The sequence below is a fragment of the Chamaea fasciata genome, unplaced genomic scaffold (genome assembly GCF_029207755.1).
Source record: "Chamaea fasciata isolate MVZ Bird 193981 ecotype frontalis unplaced genomic scaffold, bChaFas1.0.hap1 SCAF_6, whole genome shotgun sequence".
NCBI classification, from domain to species: Eukaryota; Metazoa; Chordata; class Aves; order Passeriformes; family Sylviidae; genus Chamaea; species Chamaea fasciata.
Window position 1 is genome coordinate 4,545,637 of NW_027094091.1, and position 19,714 is coordinate 4,565,350.

Consider the following 19,714-nt stretch of genomic DNA (forward strand, 5'->3'; position numbering starts at 1 on the left):
GCTACTGACATCCTTCCTGTTCAATAGTGTCAGTCAAGTTCTGCTTAAGAGGAAAAGAATCCCAACAGCATATTGGAAGGGTAGACACAACAGGTGCCAGAAAGACAACTTCCAGTGATCCTCTCATGCTTTAATGACAAGGATTTGTGCTTCACTAAACTCCAGTAAAGCCCACTAAGCAGAGACACCTACAAAAGAAATAATCATCAGACCTAACACCTTCCTGATCATGCAGTAACACTCATAAATAGATGACTGCTATAGCATGCAAACTCTCTCATGTCACAAACACCACTCTACACAATATCCATTCTGGTGAAAAAATTAAGACAAGGACACTTTCTAGTCATAAATAAAGTCTGAAAAGCATCAATAAAGGCAGTCCATTGCATCAACTATTTTTTGCTGATCATGAGTTAATACTAACACTAAAAAAATCTTTGCCTGTAACTTTGGAAAGTTAAACTACTCAAGCACACTATACAAAGAATATATTTGTGGCAGAAGTGTCAGAGACAGGACAGTGCAAGCAAAACAAAACAGTGAAGACTAACTTCCTGTTATAAAAAAGAAGGAAATACATGAGTAACAAAGAAACCATAGACTTTTTTTTCTCCATCAGACAAATTCATCCCTAACTTGGGAAAAAAATCAAAATGTAAAAATACAATTGTTTCAAAATTATTTTTTAATATTAGGGCAATACTACACATACTGATGGTTGGAGTGGGAGTGTTGATCTGCTGGAAGGTTGGAGACTCTGCAGAGGGATCTGGACAGGCTGGATCAGGGGTCCAGGGGTCTGAGGTTCAACAAGGCCAAGTGCCGGGGTCCTGCCCCTGGGTCACAGCCCCTGCAGTGCTGCAGGCTGGGACAGAGCGGCTGGAAAGGGCCCGGTGGAAAAGGACCTGGGGGTGCTGGTTGAGAATGGCTGAACATGAGCCAGGCGTGTCCAGGGGGCCAAGAAGGCCAATGGCACCTGGCCTGTGTCAGCAGTAGTGTGGCCAGCAGGAGCAGGGCAGTGACTGTCACCCCTGGCACTCCTGAGGAAGCCTCACCTTGAGTCCTGGCGTTCAGCTCTCAGCTGCTCACTACAAGGAAGTCACTGAGGTCCAGCGGAGGGACATGGAGCTGGAGAGGATAAGTCCCATGAAGAGTGGCTGAGGGTGCTGGGGGTGTTTAGCCCGAAGAAAAGGAGGCTCAGGGTGATGTTACTGCTTTCAACAACTCCCTGACAGGAGGCAGTAGCCAGCTGGGGCTCAGTCTCTTCCCACAGGGAACCAGCAACAAGACAAGAGGAAATGCCCTCAAGCTGTGCCAGGGGAGGTTTTGGTTGGACATTAGAAGGAATTTCTTTGTGAAAACAGTTGTTAAATAGTGGAATGGACTGCCCATGGAAGTGACAGAGTCACCATCCCTGAAGGTGTTCAAGAAATGACTGGACAGGGCACTCAGTGCTGTGGTTTCGTTGACACAGTAATGATCAGTCAAGGCTGGACTCCATGATCTCACAGGTCTTTTCAACTTAATTAATAATGTGCTTCTGTATCCTCCATTTTGTAACATTGTACACTATTTATATGCTATTTAACCAAGTCAAGACTTCATGGAAAAAGCTCATGACAAGGATGTTGACTTTCTCAGGATTATCACAAATAAAAACAGGGTTGGGAGTAAATTCCTTTGATTTTTTTTTTTTTTAGTGCTTTTGGTGCAAGGGAGGTCTAACCAGTCAGGAACCCCTAGGCTTTAGCAAAGGAGACAGACTACCATGGACTTTTGCAGCTTAGCTGTCAAATCATCAGTAACATCTTACTGACTGAGAGGATGAGCCAATCTCACCCAAAAGATAACACTATCAAGTGCAACCCGCTGACTTCAGAGTTTGTTTCAAAACTGGCTTCACATTCAGACAAATCCTCATTTCTGTGACCTTGGTTTAAAACCAAAAAGGCAAGCACACATTCAGACTCCTGTTTGAACATTCTACTTAAAGAATAAATTACCACAGGCTATTTCTAGCAATGTTTTAACAAATTTCTAGGGATCAGAACAATCCCCTAAACCTTACCCCACCAATAGATTTTTCACCTGAATAAAAATGAAAACATAGGCTCAGAATTACTTTAAGTATTGACAGAAGAATGTTCCTCTTCATTTTCTGAGATGTAGCCATCAAGTTTACAAAACACATACAACAAGCACTCTAAGTAATATTCAATGTGTGACTGATAATTTCCACATAATTCTGAAACGCAGTCAGCTAGGTCACCTATGACAGCACTTCCGAAAACATTAAATAATTATTAATATTTAACTTAGTTACTGTGCAATGTTTCTCAGTACAAAGTTCCATATCCTCCTACATAAGGTTTCAAATCTGTAACTACTGGGTACTGTATAAGCATTATAAGCATGGCAGTCTGTTTTCCAGATAGAAAAGTAATTATTTTAAAATTATTTTAAAAGTAAGTATTTTTTTTCTTTGAAAACATAAAAATCTTTTTTGAAAGCTTTTTATAAAATCTAAAAATTATGGAACTTTAACTTTGTCCACTTTTATTCTTGTGATTCAGACTCTTTATGATGCTTTAAAAAAACCCAACCTAGTCAGCTTCAGGCTGCTGCTGAAACCTGTCTCAAATCACAGCAGACACCAGTAAAATTCCCTGCAGACTCCCTGAAAAGAAGTGGAGAATGACAGTATAGTGGAGACAAATCTTGGGAGTAGCCAGGAAAAAATGTGAAGATAAAATAAAGATGATCACACAGATAAAACTGCAAAGTTTCTTTGACAGTAAAGGAGAGTTCTATCTCTTGCTGGGTGACAAACTAAAACCTTAATTGATCTGAAGCCTATTCCAGTGAAGATTTGGGTTTCAACTACACATTAGCTACAGCCACATAGATAAGTTAAGGCCATTAAAACAAAATTGTGAAAAACTTCTAGTGAACCTCAGCTAAACCACTAGCTTGCCATCTGTTGTGGCAGCAGCTTATTGAAGATAAGCAGCCTGGAAGCATTATGGCAATTAAGAAATCTTTTGGTCATTAACTCCACACCAATTAAACACTAAAGGCTGGCAGAACCCTACTGTGGCTCCGAACTGCTTTTTAAGGCGAACTCTTCTGCTCCCAGTGACTGGTTTCACAATGAGACACAGTGTGGCAAAGAACCTTTAAATACTTACTCAGGCACTTCTTGGTCCATTGGTAGCCCACATATGTGTGTGTTCTTCTACTCAAAAATAATATCCATGCACACATACAAAGTATTTACTTCATTCCTACACTAACACAGCAACCTCTTTAACCCACATTCAAAAGCACCATGTTTCAAAAAGCCTCAGTACATGCACACACACATTCTCACTCATGCATCTGTCCACGGAAGTGTCTCTGGGCTTGCATCACCATTAGTGTTATCCAAATTCAGAGCATCATATCTACCTCAGTGAAATATCCTCTACAACACATTTGATATAGTCAACCCTTGACTTTAATAAGGTTATAGAACTCGAAAGAGGTTCCTTAACTTCCTTTAATATTTATAAACTAACAAAAGTCTGCCTATGACAACATATTTTACTCAAGGCAATTTTAAATTAAACTACCAATCTCAGTGGGGAAAAAAACCACCTAATACTAAAACTACCTGAAACTACTTGTTCAGCCTCAAGAAGAGAAGACAGAGAGTACATCTTATCAATGCCTATAAGCATCTGAAAGGAGGGCATCAAGAACGTGGAGCCAGCCTCTATTCAGTGCTGCCAGGCAATAGGACTAGAGGCAGGAGGTGGAAACTGATGCACAGGAAGGTCCACCTGAACATGGGAAAGAACTTCCTCACTATGCAGGTGACTGAGCCCTGGAACAGGCTGCCCAGAGATGCTGTGGATTCTTCCTCACTGGAGATATTCGAGAACTGCCTGGAAACCATCTGGTGCAATGTGCTCTAGGAAGACCCTCCTCGAGCAGGCAGGTTGGACCAGATGACCCCACCAGCAGTCCCAGCCAACTTCAGCAATTCTGTGTACAATTCAATGGCATCATCACCTTCCTAGCCTTGGAAGACTTCTGCTCTGAGAACTAAAGTTTCTATTTCTGCGCACAGGGAAAGAAAGAAACAAACCCAAAAACATCCCACCATCAAAAACCAGAAAACAAGCTCCGGCTTAAAAAAAAAAAAACTAAAAAAACAGCAACAACAGCCCACAACCTCATTTAAAACCTTAATTATTTCAGCCCCAAAATACAGAAGAAATCATAAAGTTTGCAGTGCCCACAGTTACTGCACTGACTTCAACCACATCAACATACAGCTGTTTGTACTAGTTCTCTCCCTTTGAAAAGAGCCTCAAAGAGAAAAGTGGGTGGCGGAGTGTATTCAAGTCTGGCACCCCTGCCTAAAGACACATCTTTTGCTTCTAAGGAGCCATCACTGATGCAGTTTGACAGCACAAAGCTGAAAGCAGAACAGGAGTCAAGGTAGAGCCTTACAGCACTTTACAATGCTGCATGTACACTACACTTAATGTGGTTTCCAACATATTTCAACACTACTTATAATGAGATACCCCCTAATACACAGACTTTAGAGTCATGGCTTGCATTAATTAACAGATTTCTTTCAGGAAAATTATTCAGTTGGCAACCTTCTTTTCCTTCCCTCGCTTTACAATCCTGGTATCATGACAGACATTCAAAACCTGAGGCACATGACCAAAACTTCTCAGCCAAATTCAAAACACAAATCTACATCATGCCATGCTTAGCTAGCGCATTCAACAGTCTCTTTCTTGAACTCAGCTGCCCATTTCAAAAGGCCAAGCATATTTCATGCACCATCAATAATGCTTGCTCTTTTACAGCTTTCTCCCCTCATTCACATTAACTCATCACCTACTTCATCCAAGAGGAAAAAAAACCATTTTAGTCTTATTCTATCCTTCCAAAGACCCCATCCTCATTCACTACCCACGGACTTCTGTTAACTGACCAAACCTGTAGCTGCCACCTGCTCCTTCTGACATATGAGGAGAATAAAATCAGACCAAAAAAGACCAATCCCCAAGAAAGCAGTGCTTTTCTACATAAAAAGGTGTTGCTTCAGGGTCTTGTTCAAATGTCAGTCTAGCTGGCAAATATCCATGTTTAGAGCTCCTAAATGACTGCTGGTGGGCAGAGCTCAACACTAACACTGAATTATCCTGCACTAGCTCCAGCAGCAGCCAGCCATGCCAGTACACAGCTGTGCCAAGCCCACCTGAGAGGCAGATTACTACCCTAAACCCAGACCATATATTAGCTCAATTTTTGATAAAAGCTGGCTCAGGAGAGAGATGGTCCAAACACAACAGGCCATATGCATTTGCCCCCTTCTCAATAGGTTTATGACTGTTACAACTGAGATGCCCAGCACTGTAAAATATGCTTCAGCTTCTGATGCTGTACAGAAACATGCCTACTACTCTACTCCTTACTTTCCAGTACCCTTTCTGAGGAGTAATTTCAGAGGTTGCTTCTGCTATGCCTGCAGATCTCCTAGAGATGAAACCTTGAGGGGGAAGTAAAAAGATAACTACACAAAAACACAACTAATCACAGCTGCCGACAGAAGTCTAGGTAGTAAAACCCTTTGAGAGGACTTCAGTTGCCAGTGTTTCTATTCCTAATTCAGAAAATTACGAATAATTATGAGTCCATGGAGCCCTTCACATTTTTAAATGACAACTACTGGATTTAATTACTACAGCTAACTTATCAATCATCTATTATTTAATAAATAAATATCAATCATTAGACTTTTATATTCTAGTGATGCATGCATATGTTAATGCCCCTTCTTTAGAAAGCTCATGTCTACAGCACATGTACAGATTTGTGACATAAATCAAATGCTGCCCAGTTCTCTACCCAGTTTGGTCTTGCTTTAAGTAGAGAAGCTACTATTTCCAAAAAGAGCAACAACTGACTTGGGAATGAAAGTGAGCAAAGCTGACATTGCAATGCAAGCCATGACCAAACAATCACTTTTGATACTGCAGGCATAATTAATACACAGAAGAATAAAGATGGGTATCTGAAAATTTACATCTAGAAGAGTCAAGTCCCCTCTGCTTCCAGACAGACACTTCTATCCAGCCTGCTACCTTTCCCTGGAGAAGACAAGAAACAGCTATTTAGCGCAGCAAACACTGCCCCAACAGCTGATCACATCCTCCATCTGTCTGGAGCTCAACAGAGACCACTGAACTGCTGCCAAAGCAGTTAAAGGAAAAAAAAAAAAAAAAGCCAGCAGCTTTTTCCTAAGAGCAACTGCCATCCACAAACCCACTCAGAAATCAGTCCTCAGTGCCTATAGTGGCCCCTTCTGGACCACAAGCAATTTACCTCCCACAGCCCCTTTCCAAGAGGAGTAGGAGATGAGACCCTAAGAGAAGCCCTGAAGCCCAGATGCCATAAGTGACAAGTTTGCTCAAGATCTAGGCAGTCCACAGCTCTGGACTTCAAAATGTTTACTTCTGTGACCTTGTAAAAACTTAATTAATTACCTGGATGATTGTGGTCTCATGTTTTTGAACATCCTTCACAAGTAACCACCTGTCAAAGGTACTACAAGCCAGTTCAACAGATTAGTGTGGGAAAGGAGGACTAATGTAAAAATCTATTGTGCATAAAGACGTTGTGACATCCCACAGTAAGTAACAATACAGAGGCATCTACAGCCTACTGTGATTTGTTCCTCTAGGCCTGAGAAGAGACTATGCACAGGAATATCTCATGGAAGCACACAGATTTTCTTCTGTAAAATGTACAATGAAGTCAATGTTTTGTTTCCTCCTTATAAATGAGCGAAGTTACTCTTTAAGATATGACCCAAAGGGGCACGTATCATAACCTATTTGAGCTCCAACTTTTTTTGTTTTTTTAAGAGGAAGAAACCGTAACCGAGTAGGCAGGTAGAGGCTAAGCATGGCCTTCTACATAGGTTTTTCACCTTATCTGACTTCAGGCACTCAGCTTGCACCAAAATCTCTCCAGGCTTCCTTTAATAAGGAGTGGAGAGAGAACAGCTGCTCTACAGCGTGATGCAGGACAGGAATGCCTTCCTTTCAGATGCCTGAGTGGGTTCTATCATTACGAGGAACTTTGACATGGAGAGAACTACCTTTGTGGCTTTTGCAAAAGAAGAAGAATTGATTATTTAAGAACATGGTTAAAATTCCCAGCCCAAGGAAGTTTTTCATCAGCGCTATCAGCAGCCCAACATGAACAACTTCAGGTCAACAGCCTGGAAGGGGCTCACAAGCAGTCCCATTAATTTTCCCCCTAAAATCCACTTTGCAAAACAGTGCCTGGACTAACTTCTGCATCACTAAAGCAGCTGTACATTCTCTAGTTTAAAAAGTAAACAACAAGAAAAATGTTTGTTTAGGAAAAAAACATTTACCTCAGGTAAATCCTACGTTGCTCAGACATATCTTTAATAGTATTTCTGGTGTGCTTCCTCACAGGCAAGGAGGTGAAGGTCAGTAATGTCATACGCTGCCTTGAATTCTTACAACACAAGATTAAGTAATTGTTGTGTCCAGAAAAAAAAAGAAAAAGCATATTTATTCTAGTGCATTTTCAGAAAAGCCTCAATTTGGGCAGTTCCTGTAATACCATTAAGAGTAACATCATAAATGTCATTTCCCTGTTGAACTCTGCATTTACAGAAAAGAAGGAACTGAACTGCAGGATTCTTCTAGGACATTTAACACAAATGTTTAATTACGTTCAATTATCCTAGGAAAAATCCACATATGGGATATTCTTTCTCAAAACAGACCAGTCCACAGCTATCTTGGTCACCATTAAAATTAAAATAAAAAATACCACAAGAAAGCTAAATGCAGGGACTGTTTCCACTACCTTAATAAAAGGGGATATATGACCTCCCTTCCCATCAGTGAAGGAGCCCCAATAAATATTAAACCTTCTTTGATTACTTAGATCCATACAAACCCAGAACACTGCCTAGCACATCCATGAAGTCCTGTACCTCCTAAGCAAACCAAGTTTATTTCCAGTTATTTCTCCCAATCACTTCTCCACAATATGTCCTCAGTAAATCAGTACTTTTTGAGGACCATCCTTGCTAAACACACAGATCAGGGTCTGAGCATCAGTCTTGTAGGCACCAAGCACCAGCAAACTGAATTTCCACAGCCACTCAGCTTTCCATACCAGGCCAGTAGAGAGGCTGACTGGATCTCTCACTGTAAAGGAGAAAGGATCCAAGATGGGATACCACTATATCAGGATAAATGCCATAACCAAGAAAATAATGTAATATTAAATACTTAACTAAAGCTTCAGGTACTGTTTGCGGTCAAAAAACTTGCAGGAGAAGAACTGGACAAGAACCCTGAATATTCTCATCAATATACACCTATTTCAGAACTAACTTTTCAAACTAAACTAGTTCCAAATTAAAGCAACAAGGTTTTGCTTCCACAGTCAGGAAACAAAAGGGAAGAGGGGAAGGGAGTCACTCTGTTTATTAGGGTAAAAAATTTCTCTCTCTCAATCTCACATTTTGCAACCAATACAGCAAGGGGAAAAAAATCCTGTGCCATCACACCCGGAATTGAATGTCTCTGAACAAAGTCAAAGGAGGATCCTGAGTTTATACGGATCAGACATCGCTGAACCAGAAGCCATTTTTTCTGACACACTTTTCGTATGTTTCATTTAACAATTCACAACTGATTATTCTTATTATCAGTTGACCATGATTTTGCAGGTGCAGGAGGTGGGGGAGAAACTGAATGCTCAGGGATTGGATGTACCTCAAGGTCACGAGTACACACAGGCACACACTTCCCAGGAGCAGCATTATGAGATCTGACCCAAGCACTGGTACTGTGCCTCTAGTCTCAGGGCTATTAGCTGAAAAATGCCTGAACTGAGCATGGGAAGAAGCTATGAGAGAGCTAATAATGTGAACGTTATGCAACGACTAAGCTTGTTTTAAAGTTTGAAATGTTCTGTTTAGATTCTGCTTCTAAATTAGCAAGTTAACTCAACCATACCATCTAAAGCAAATCCTAATAGTTTTATCCCATTCTGTCTCCTTTCATTATAAAAAGCAGAGCATAAGCTCTTCAGGGCAGGCACTGCATGTCTATTAATAAAAAAAAATGCTTAAACTACCTTTAATCAGAGGAACAAATTTACTACCTGGCTGTCACAAAGGCTTGCTTTTCTTCAAGTCACTGTTAAGGGTGTTTATAACTACCTGCTGCCTCAGCCTGAGGAGCAGAGGTTATAATACTGTTTTAATAACTGGAGTTTATCTAGTTTACCTGAGCCTTGACAAAAACTGGCCAAAATAAGTTGGCTTTTGGAGAAGAGGAGGCCCTACATAAAAGCACAAAAGCTAGCTATTTGCTGAACTTCTGAGCTCCTGACAAAAGCTCCTCTTTTGAATGTTTCCTTCCTTTTGAATGTCTGAAGCATGGAAGGAGAAGAGTGAACAGGGAAGATCTGAAATTACAAATTAAATACAGATATCACTAAAATACAACGAGCTACAAAGCTGCTGAAGAAATTGGCAATGTACATTCTGCTATGTATAGAATATCTATTTTAAAAGCAGTACCCCATAATAAAAAAACAGTCTGCTGAAGTATTTTATGAAATTCTAAAACAGCTCTCAAATCTAAGAAGATTCAATACATTACTACACTTGACATACAATACTTTGAAAGATGCAAGTGAGAGAACTGTAAAATGGCTACTAAATTATTCTCTTTATTAACACAAGATTGGTCAGGCCTGTAACAAAAAGTATTTCTGTAGTTGACCAGCTACTGACACACCACTCTCCACTCCAAAATACCTGAACATACTAACAAATAGCCAATTTTGCTATAGCATATGTATGAATTATGCAGTGGTTGCTAGAGTTAATCAAATGCCTCTCACAACATCAATAACCCAACTGTCCGTCAAAAATCTACAGGATAAAATTAAGAACGCCTGATGCAATGCATTACTGAATTAAAACAAAACCAAAACAAAACAGAAAGCAAGATCTATTTCTATAAATATGCATATTAGAAAGAAAAAATCCTAGAGAAGTCCTGCAGCAGTGCTGGACAACTAAGTGACTTGGTTTCCAGTTAAAGCTGACACAGGTTTTCAAAACTGAGACTCCTGTGCACTGATACACAACCAAAGCACCCTTAATTTCACTAACGCTCCAAAACATCTGACAGTGCTTCAGAGGACCAATTCAGATGCCAGAGAGCATGTGCATGGAATAACATACCTTCCAGGAAGATTCTGTTAACAGTTGCCCACTTGCATCCCAGAAGAAGAATTAGCATGTGCTCTAATGCAGAATTTAGCCTACAGTCTTAAAAAACCCTCCAGATAAGATGTATAAAAACCTCAATTCAAATTTATTTGTTAATTCTAACCGGGTTAGCTAGAATTTCAATACTGGCACATGAGCTTTTAGTCTGAAGCATAAATACATTCATTTTTCACCTACAGTCAACCTGTTTTATAAAGCAGGTTCAAAGTATCCGTTATTCTGAACCATTATTGGCCCACAAGGTCCTATGTGGACCACACACAGGATCATTCCTTTAACATCCTGTTTCATTCTGTCTTTTAAACAAGTTTTGGAAGGAATACCTAGCAGAACACTAGGAGAAGGATGTGCCCATCCCATTCAGAATGGCTGCCCTAAAACCAGGTAAGTGACAAAAGCTGGAAACTACAGGAAAGCAATGAGAGCATGAGAACAAGAACAACACACTACGCTGTGCAGCAAACACTAAATTCGTGGGGAGCTGGTGGTTATATTTTACATCTTTTCAAAGATTAAACATTTAAGTTTGTTCAGCAGAGAACTGGCTGACGATTTCACTTACCCACCAAAGGGAACTTCACATTATTCTGGGTAAGATGAAAGTAAAGCAAGTCTGGTTACTACTTTACAGCTACTAGTGTGTTGCTTGCTCCCCATCCAGCCAAAACAAACCTAAATTAGAAGTGATCTGTAACGTAAAATACAGTTTTCTTTCTCAATTTCATCCAGAAAAAGCATCTGCTGGTCTTTCACTCAAAAAAACCAAGTCCTGTTTTGACCATGTACCCTAAACTATCAAATTTTTACATACCATTGAGGCGATCCGATTTTCACATCAGCAAGAGTCATGCAAGGACGCTTTAAGATTTCACCTTTGCAACAAGATAATCAGTGAATTTTTAAGTACTGGCAATTTTTATGTCACAACCATTGGAAAGCCATTGAAAGTGTCAAGAAAGAGGTCACTAAAACCACTGTGGAGGAAGCAACATCAACTTTACAGCAGCATTATGCAGTATAAGCATTTACCTTCCAAAAAACTAAGGACAGGGATTTATCTATCCCCAAAACCTCATTCCAATATGCTTACTGCTTGATTGATCAAGGTCTCTGCTGCAGGTTTATTCTAGTTCAACTAACTGATCTGTTTGTTTAACTGACTTAACTCCCCACTTGTCCATCTCAGTCTTCAGAACCACTCGTATCACACTAGGAATGGAAATGGAAACATTTGACAAATCACATATACATCTAAGAGTAGAGGCAAAACCAGATCAATTAAGGCAAAGTTACAAATGCATTAAGTCACATGTTGTGCTCAATTACAAAAGTATGAATAACATGTAAGCAAGTGTAATACAAAGATGTATTCTCCCAAAAATCTAGTGCTGAAACACAGTATTTAATTTTTAAGACATAACTTACTTTCAGAGAGACTGAGAAATTTTATTAGGAACTACCTAGTCTGAAAGAAATATGGAACACGAAGTAGGTAGACTAGCAATGATTTTTTGGCTTTTGAGATAAATTTCAGAAAGATCCCATACAGTCTGATGAGAATCAAAGTTCTATACTACGAATAACCACAAACGTCAAAATATTGGGGGGAGTGGAGCCACATCAATGTCCCATTCTGAGCATCACTTTGCTGCTGGTTTTATTTCCCTTGGCATGATGATGTTTAACAATGTCTAGGAACCTGTGCCTGTAAAGGCTTGTGAACTAAGATGTAAAACAAAGCAAAAAATAAAAAGATGCATCTTCTTGCTACAGGTTTAGTTAGAGCAGCATTGAATGATGACTTGCAAAGTTGTAAATAAAAACCTGCACACCTCTTTGTCATTAGGCACATCACGCTTCTGGATATCTAAGTTGCATATAAGCTACTGTCCCTAAAGGAAATTATGCGTGAAGTTAAGTATCAGAAGAGGACAGACATACAGAAACAGTTAATCTAAAGCATGGTAGCCAAGTATCAAAGTGTATGAACCCAAGTTCTAAAGAGAGGAGAAAAAAGTCAACCTACAATCACCAGACTGATTGTTGACCCAGCAGAATAGATGGGCACAAAACTACATGGAGAACAAAATAAACTATTTGTTATATCATGGCATTTCAGACATGCTATATCACAAAAGTCAATTCTTCAATTTTCCCTTCACGTGCTCAACAAGTTTATGAGAGCAAGAGGAAAGAGAGCAGGTGGTACGACATGCACATGGAAGTCTGAATAGGCTGTCAGCAGGAAATGCTGCGTAAATACGACACCTAAACACAAGCTATGTATTGATAACAAAAAAGTTGAGGTAACCTCCATAAGAGAAAGGAATATGAACTTATTTGCTCTTTTGCTAGTTGAACCAATAGGACACCTTTTTAAGAGCTTAATCCTCGGGCATTTTTTTCTTGGGAAAAAAAAAAAATCAATTAAACTACACGATCTGCTTGGTCCCGATAAATTTCACCATAATATGAAACAATGTAACAGATCTGAATTATTCCAAGGCACCAGAGTGCTAACCACAGTCCAAGCTACAATGAACCTCCTATGCTTAATAACCAAGTTGGCTACTGCAAAAAAGGGCGTAATGGAGGTGTCTTTTTGCTTTCTCAAGGCCTGCCCGCCCCTATTTCTTGCGGCTCCTCCATTAAGGTGAGACCCCGCGGCCGGGGACGCTGATTTCAGGACAAACCGCGGGACGGCCGCGGCCCCGCGCAGGCGGCGCGGCCCTTCCCCCACAAAGGGTGGGGAGCCGAGGACGCTGCCCGGCGCCGCCGCCCCCTGCCCGCAGCCCCCGGGCCCGGCCCAGAGACCCCCGCCGGGGCCCGAGCGGCCCGGGGGGATGCGGCGGCACAGCCCCCCGGCTGCCAGCGCGGGCGTGCGATGTCACCGCGCCCGCCCCGGCCCCGCTCACCTCGCCGTGTCCCGCCGCGGCCCCGGCGCCGCCCGGGGCTCCGCTGCCGCCGCCCGGAGCTGTCAGCAGGGCGCCCACCGCGCCCGGCGGGGCGGGGGCCGCTGCCGCCGCACCCCCGGCCTTGCCCAGCCCGCCGGTGCCGCCGCTGGGTCCCGGCCCGCCGGTGCTGCCGAGGCCGCCGCCCCGCTTGTTCTTCCGGCGCTTCGCTCCGCGCTTGGCGTCGGCCGGACTCATGGTGCTGACACCCGGGCACGGGAGGAGGGAGCGCCGGGGAGGAGGAGGAGGTGGGGGGAAAGGGCGCGGGGTCGCGCCAAGCGCCCGGGGGTGGCGAGGCCGGGCCGGGCCAGGCGGGGCCGGGGCTCCCCGGGCAGCGCGGGCGAAGCGGGGCTGTCACGACCACGGGGACTCGCTCGGCCCCGGCGCCGCTGGGCAGAGTTACCGTCCAATATGGCGGACACAAGGGGAAAGTGATCCCCCTTTACGTTGGGGGGCTCCCCCTCGGCGCTGACGGGAACCCGCCGCGCGCGGCACGCTGGGAGGCGTAGTTCCGCGCCTCGCCGTAACTTACCACTGCTATTGATATTAGACTACAGTTCCCAGCGTGCATCGCGACGCCCGCCTGGGCGCGGCGGATGAGCTCATCCGTTCCCGCGGTGGCTGCTGGGAGTTGTAGTCCTCCCGTCTGCCGTTAGCCGCGCCGGCCAGCGTTGCCACCCCGGTCAAGAGACTACAGCCCCGCCCAAGAGCCACGTGACGCCTTAAAGGGGCCGCAGCGCTCGGGGATAAGGCGTGAGGGGATGTTTTAGGCAAAGCCCCGCGGAAGGGGCGGCAGCCCGCCCGCCGTTCCTACATAAAACAGCCCTTGAGTGTCGGGCTGTTTTGTTATACCGTCCCTGTGCAACCATCCCTCAGAACCACACAGGCACCACCGTCCCCAAATCCCACGCAAGGCAGCGTGAAAATGGAGGTTACACCGCGCACACTGGGGCTGAGGCCACTGCTGTACCCTGAAGCGCCACGAGGCCACTGCTTCAGTCACCATCCCTGGGAGTGTTCAGTAAACGTGTAGATGTGGTGCTTCATGATGGTTTAGTGTCTTGCCACACGGTCTAGTGGCGGGGTTGGCAGTGCTGGGTTGATGGTTGGACTCACTGGTCTCAGAGGTCTTTAACAACCTGAAAGGTTCCATGATTCCATGTTGTTCCTTGCAGTGCACAGTCACCCACAGGCCCAGGAAAGGAGAAATGCTGTAGCATTTCTGTGCTTTGATGTGTCTGGATGGCATGATGCAAAAATCATAGATGTGAGCGCATTAAAACTGGTGATAACTTCATGGGATCATGGAATCCATTAGGTTGGAAGAGACCTCTGCGACTGAGTCCAACCTATGACCAAACACCACGATGTGAATTAGACCACGGCACTGAGTGCCACATCCAATCTTTCCTTAAACACCTCCAGCGATGTGACTCCACCACCTCCCTGGGCAGTCCATTCCAATGTCTATTCACCCTTTCTGTGAAGAAACTTGTCCTAATGTCCAACCTAAACCTCCCCTGGCACAGTTTAGGACCGTATCCTCTTATCCTGTCATTTTCCTAGGAGAAGAGGTCAACCCCCACCTGGCTACAACCTCCTTCCCTGCAGCAGGGATCAATAAGGTCACCCCTGAGCCTCCTTTTCTCCAGGCTGAACATCCCTAGCTTCCTCATCTGCTCCTCATCAAATCTGTGCTCCTGACCCTCCACCAGCTCCATCGCCCCTCTCTGGATACAACTAAATGCTTCAACTCTGGCTGGCGTTACGCAAAAATCGTAGGTGTGAGCATGCTTGGTCATTGCTTAGGGCAGTCTAAAATCTCTTTTGCAGCATTAAAATCGTGAAGGCATTGAGTAGTTGTGATGGTGGGTCAGAAGATAGTTCAGAAGCACCGGCATTGCTTTTCATTCACCAATGACCACACACTCTTAAAAGATCTTGGGAAAGACAGCCTTAGGAGTTTTGGGAGAGCAGTGGAGGAAGGCAGTGATTTCAGCATGTCCTGATGGGTGGTTGGCAGTGCCAGCAGAAGCTGCCATCCACACTGAAGCTGTTCCAGGCTTAGTTTGCTTTGGTACACATAGAGGTGCTTTGCTTTTACACACAGCTGTGAAACCAGGCGAACACATTTGTTCATTCTGTGGTCTAGTAAATGGAAAGGGTTTGTTGTGGCAGGGCCCTGATCTTCATAAATGCATTCAATGCTCAGCACACACAGCCCGGCATAAACAGCAAATAGCAGTGGCAAGAGTAGCCGTGTACACGTAAGCGGAGACATCCTTTTGCCATAAACAAATAAACTCCAGACCCTGAAGTACAAATTTGAAGTTGACTTATCTTTGTAATATGTGGCATTATTTTCAGAGCTAACATCTTTCAGTTGAAATGGTGACACAGTCTTATATAGGGCCGTCTTTATCTTCCTTACCAAATTATATTTTCACTTGAACCCTCTTCATGTAACACCGTGCTTCTGAAAGAAAGATTACAGCTCTGTCAGTCTCTCTATCCCCTATGTATTACAGATAAAAAGCATTATTATGAGAAACTATTATAGTAAAATCACTCAATCATACGGGAGCTAAAGTAATGCTACTTAGTCTGACATCACAGTATTTAATTCTGATAATCTTATTGCAGAAACAAATGTTTTCATTTTATACTTCAGAAAATTAGGGACACCCTGATATCCTCATGATTTTTTTATTTTTTTAAATCCAGCTTTCAATATTAAAATTCACAGTGCAGGACAATAAGTTTTTATAAATTCACTGTGCAGGTCAGGGTCTTTTTTTAAACCTGCGGGTAAATTAGGTACTCTTAGGGGTTTGCACTGAACACGTAGCTACCACGCCCTGTTTTTAATTTACAATTAGCTGCTGAGCCAGTAGGTTGTTTTAGAAATGAACTTGCTACTTTGATGGTGGATTTGAATGTTTGTATGGACCGGAACAAAAGGCAGAGGAAATTAATTTGACTGCTGTGGAGACCTATGACTATGTTTCTTGTCCTTACTTGAATTAAATTACTTATAACATTCCACCTCATCCCTAAGAAAATAAACTCAATCATTTGAACAAACTAACTTTAATTTACCTCATTGTTAATCTAAAGCATGGCATGGCATTTCAAAACCCTTTTGGGGGAAAAATTATTTATACTCTGAAAATTTTTCACATTTTCCAGGAATGACATATATAAAAACTCACTGCATAAACAGTGCAGATCACTGCAGGGCTTTCCCATGCTCTTCCTTTGAACCAATCCAGTTTCAACAGCATTGTAATTTTCCCTGTGAGCCATTAAGTTAATAAAAGGCTGAATAGAGAGCTCAGGTCACAGTTACCTTCGAGTTCTGCCTTCACGATGTCAGGGTGGCTGGAAAAACTCAATATGGTTTTACCACCTCTCTGGAATATTTGTACTGGTCTCCTATTGCACACGGAATGATGTAAGGAGTCTATACACTGAACTGCTGTTATAACCTCAAGTAAAAGTTAAGAGACCTATTAGTCATTACTGTTTCTGAAATAATAGTCTCTGTGCCAGGGAGGTTAAAATTTATGGTTTCTTTAGTTTCAAGGGGTTCTTAATTATGCATTTAGTTCCCAGTTTTGCAGGTGCTACTTGATAACATTGGTAATAGACAGAACTCAAAGGAGCAACTCACACGCAAGGCAGGACCATGGGGAGTTTAAAGCACATCCAGGTTTTTTAGGAATCTTCTGACCTGAGTTATACCAGCTGTGATGATTCCAGTTAATTTCTTGTAAGTTGAAATCCCCAACAGGGACAAGGGCAGTTGACCTGGGAGTGTCCCTTAGTTCCTAAAAGACTTACTTGTCAGCATTATCATCCTGGCTGTAGGTCTATAGCTGACTCCCACGATGACATCCACATTGTTTGTTTGCCACTGGATTGTAATCCAGAGGCTCTCAACTGTGCCATCACCAACTGTGAGCTCCATATATTCTAACCCTTCTATTCCATACGGTGCCACCCCTCTGCCTCTTCTACCCTGCCTATCCCTCCTGAAGAACCTAAAGACATCCAAAAGGCCACTCCAGTAACAGGACTCATCCCACCAGGTTGTATTTATGCCAGCGATGTCAAATCTCTGGGACTGGGCCAAAGTTTCAAGCTCCTTGGGTTTGTTCCTTGTGCCTTGTGCATTAGTGTAGAAACATTTCAGGTGTGGTACATTGTAGCCAATACCTTGTAAAGCAGATTAAGGGGTCCCATTAGTGCTTATTTCCTCAAGTTTTTGGCTCCTCACTGGTGAGCCTGGTTTTATCCCTTTCGCCCGTCCAAGCTAGTTTGATGCTCTGTCAAGGAGCCCCACTAGCTCCTGTGCTACAACTCTTACTCCTCTGAGACAGGTGCATTGCATCAGTGGTCAGTAGTCCAGGTGTTGAGTAGATCATCTCATGGTCAACAAACTCAGAATTTTTCCAAGTAGACCAACCTTGGAGCCACATATTGACCGGATGGATCTGCCTAAGAGTATTATTCCTTGTAACTGGAAGGATCAAGGAAATCAGTACCTGTGGTCTCGATCCCTCTGCTAATTGTCCCAGGGCCCAGAAGTCTCTTTTGATTGCCCTCAGACTTCTCTTTGTTATTTCATTACTGCCAGCTCAAACAACCTTTAGCAGATAGTAATCAGAGAGCCCTACTAGGCTCCAGAATTTTCCAGTAATGTCCCCTGCCCAAGCCCCTGAGAGACAGTAGGATTTTGTGTCAGTTGGGTCCACTCTAGATGACTTCAGCAACTCGAACTAATTTTTCTGTCCAAAAAGTTGCTGTTTTAATAAAAGTTCATTTTTCCTCTACAGGAACATGCAGGTGTATAGGTATAGGGAAGGATGTATTTACACAGAAGTGTGCAACTTCACAGCATATATGTACACTGACTGCCTTTTAATCACCTTACCTCCAGTTTTCACACCCAATTCCAGAGTATCTGAGCTCCTTACACGTAAAATGGATATTGACAACAAGTTCCTGGAAGGCCATGGAGTCTAGGCACGCCCTCCTTCTCAATGAAAGGAAATGTTCTCAGGGTGAGGTTGTCGATTTATTGGCTTCGGTTGAGAGAGTTTCTGGTTGCTTGGTGGGACTAAACTGAAGAATAATGAAAGCAGTATCATCCTTCTAGCAAGGCTTTCTGTAAAGCAAAAGACTGCAGATTTTCCTTTAGATGGCCAAAATTAGTTTCACCCAGTCTCCTTTGGAATTTGTTTCACAGCCAGATGTCTCAGATGAAAAGATTTTATCTAATGCTGAAGAGGTTTAGAGCAAAATAAAAGGAATCTCACATGATGGGTAATTAAACTTCATTTCAGGAGCTTTATGATCCCTTTGACTTTATGGTTCTTGGGTTTTTTCCTCGACAACCTTCACTGATCCTTAAACTATGTGTTTTTTAAAGCCATAAGCACACAAGTCTTGCAGAAAGTCAGTCTTAGTCCAGGGCATCCACCATGAGATCAGTATCCCAGGAGAACCTTGACTTAGTGCTTGCTGTAACTGGGAAGATGTGTGATTCCTGGCTTCTTGTCCTCAGTGCCTGTGCTGAAAGGCTCCTGTGCTGTGCTGAACTTATTAGCAAAAAATGCAGAAGCGCAAAAGCAAGAAAAGAATTTTTTTCCTTCCAAATAACAATAAAAAACTGAACAAAGGTCAGTTTCTTACAATGGGAATGCTAGAACATAGGGTTCTACTGAACTGATCTTAATTCAGCAACCTTTTTCCAAACATTCCTTTGATTCTCAATTTTTCCCCATTTACAGCAGACTCTTTCAGCCTATTCTGAAGAATGCCTTCTGAAACATAACCTGTGTTATGAAAGAATTACCTAATTCTGGCCACTGAAATGCAGGTTATGTCATGTAATATTGCTTCTCTGCCAGCTGGCGTTTCATGTAATGGAATACCTTGCCTTTCCTGCATCAAAAAAGCAACATTGCTGTCCCGTTGCACGTCAGTACTAAGACAGCAGGTAAGACTGTCCTGGTTCCAGTTTTTCCTAACTAGAGCACTAGGTTAACCCTGTATGAGGGAAAGTCTGTGTCTGCAGGTTACTGTTACACAGCTGGAGAATGTCCTCCTAACAACAATTCCAGCAGCAGTTCAAAATGAGGCAGAGCAGCTCGGACAAGTCTGCCCTCAGATGCTTTCAAACCCTTCAAATAAAGCGTACAGGGAAGGATGTTTTGTCTCTCAGCTAGCACTTGGGAAGAAAATCCAATTTCCACCTTTCAGAATAGGTGTTAACCTACACATTCAGAGCTTTGATGGTGTGCTGGGGGAGTGAAGAGGATATTTTCATAGTGTGATTTTCTCCATTCACAGAGTCCCTGTGAAGGAAGAAAATACAGCAGCAGTTTCC

General features: G+C 42.8%; 1 protein-coding gene across 1 annotated transcript in view; it reads right to left on the bottom strand.

The window, feature by feature from the left end:
• The window catches only part of FAM193A (family with sequence similarity 193 member A), a 77,900-nt gene extending 64,535 nt beyond the window's left edge, over positions 1-13,365 (bottom strand). Inside the window, exon 1 of the mRNA XM_066185275.1 lies at positions 13,285-13,365. The gene's annotated coding sequence lies outside the window, so the exon portion shown is untranslated. The remainder of the gene's footprint in view (positions 1-13,284) is intronic.
• Positions 13,366-19,714: the final 6,349 nt, after the last annotated feature.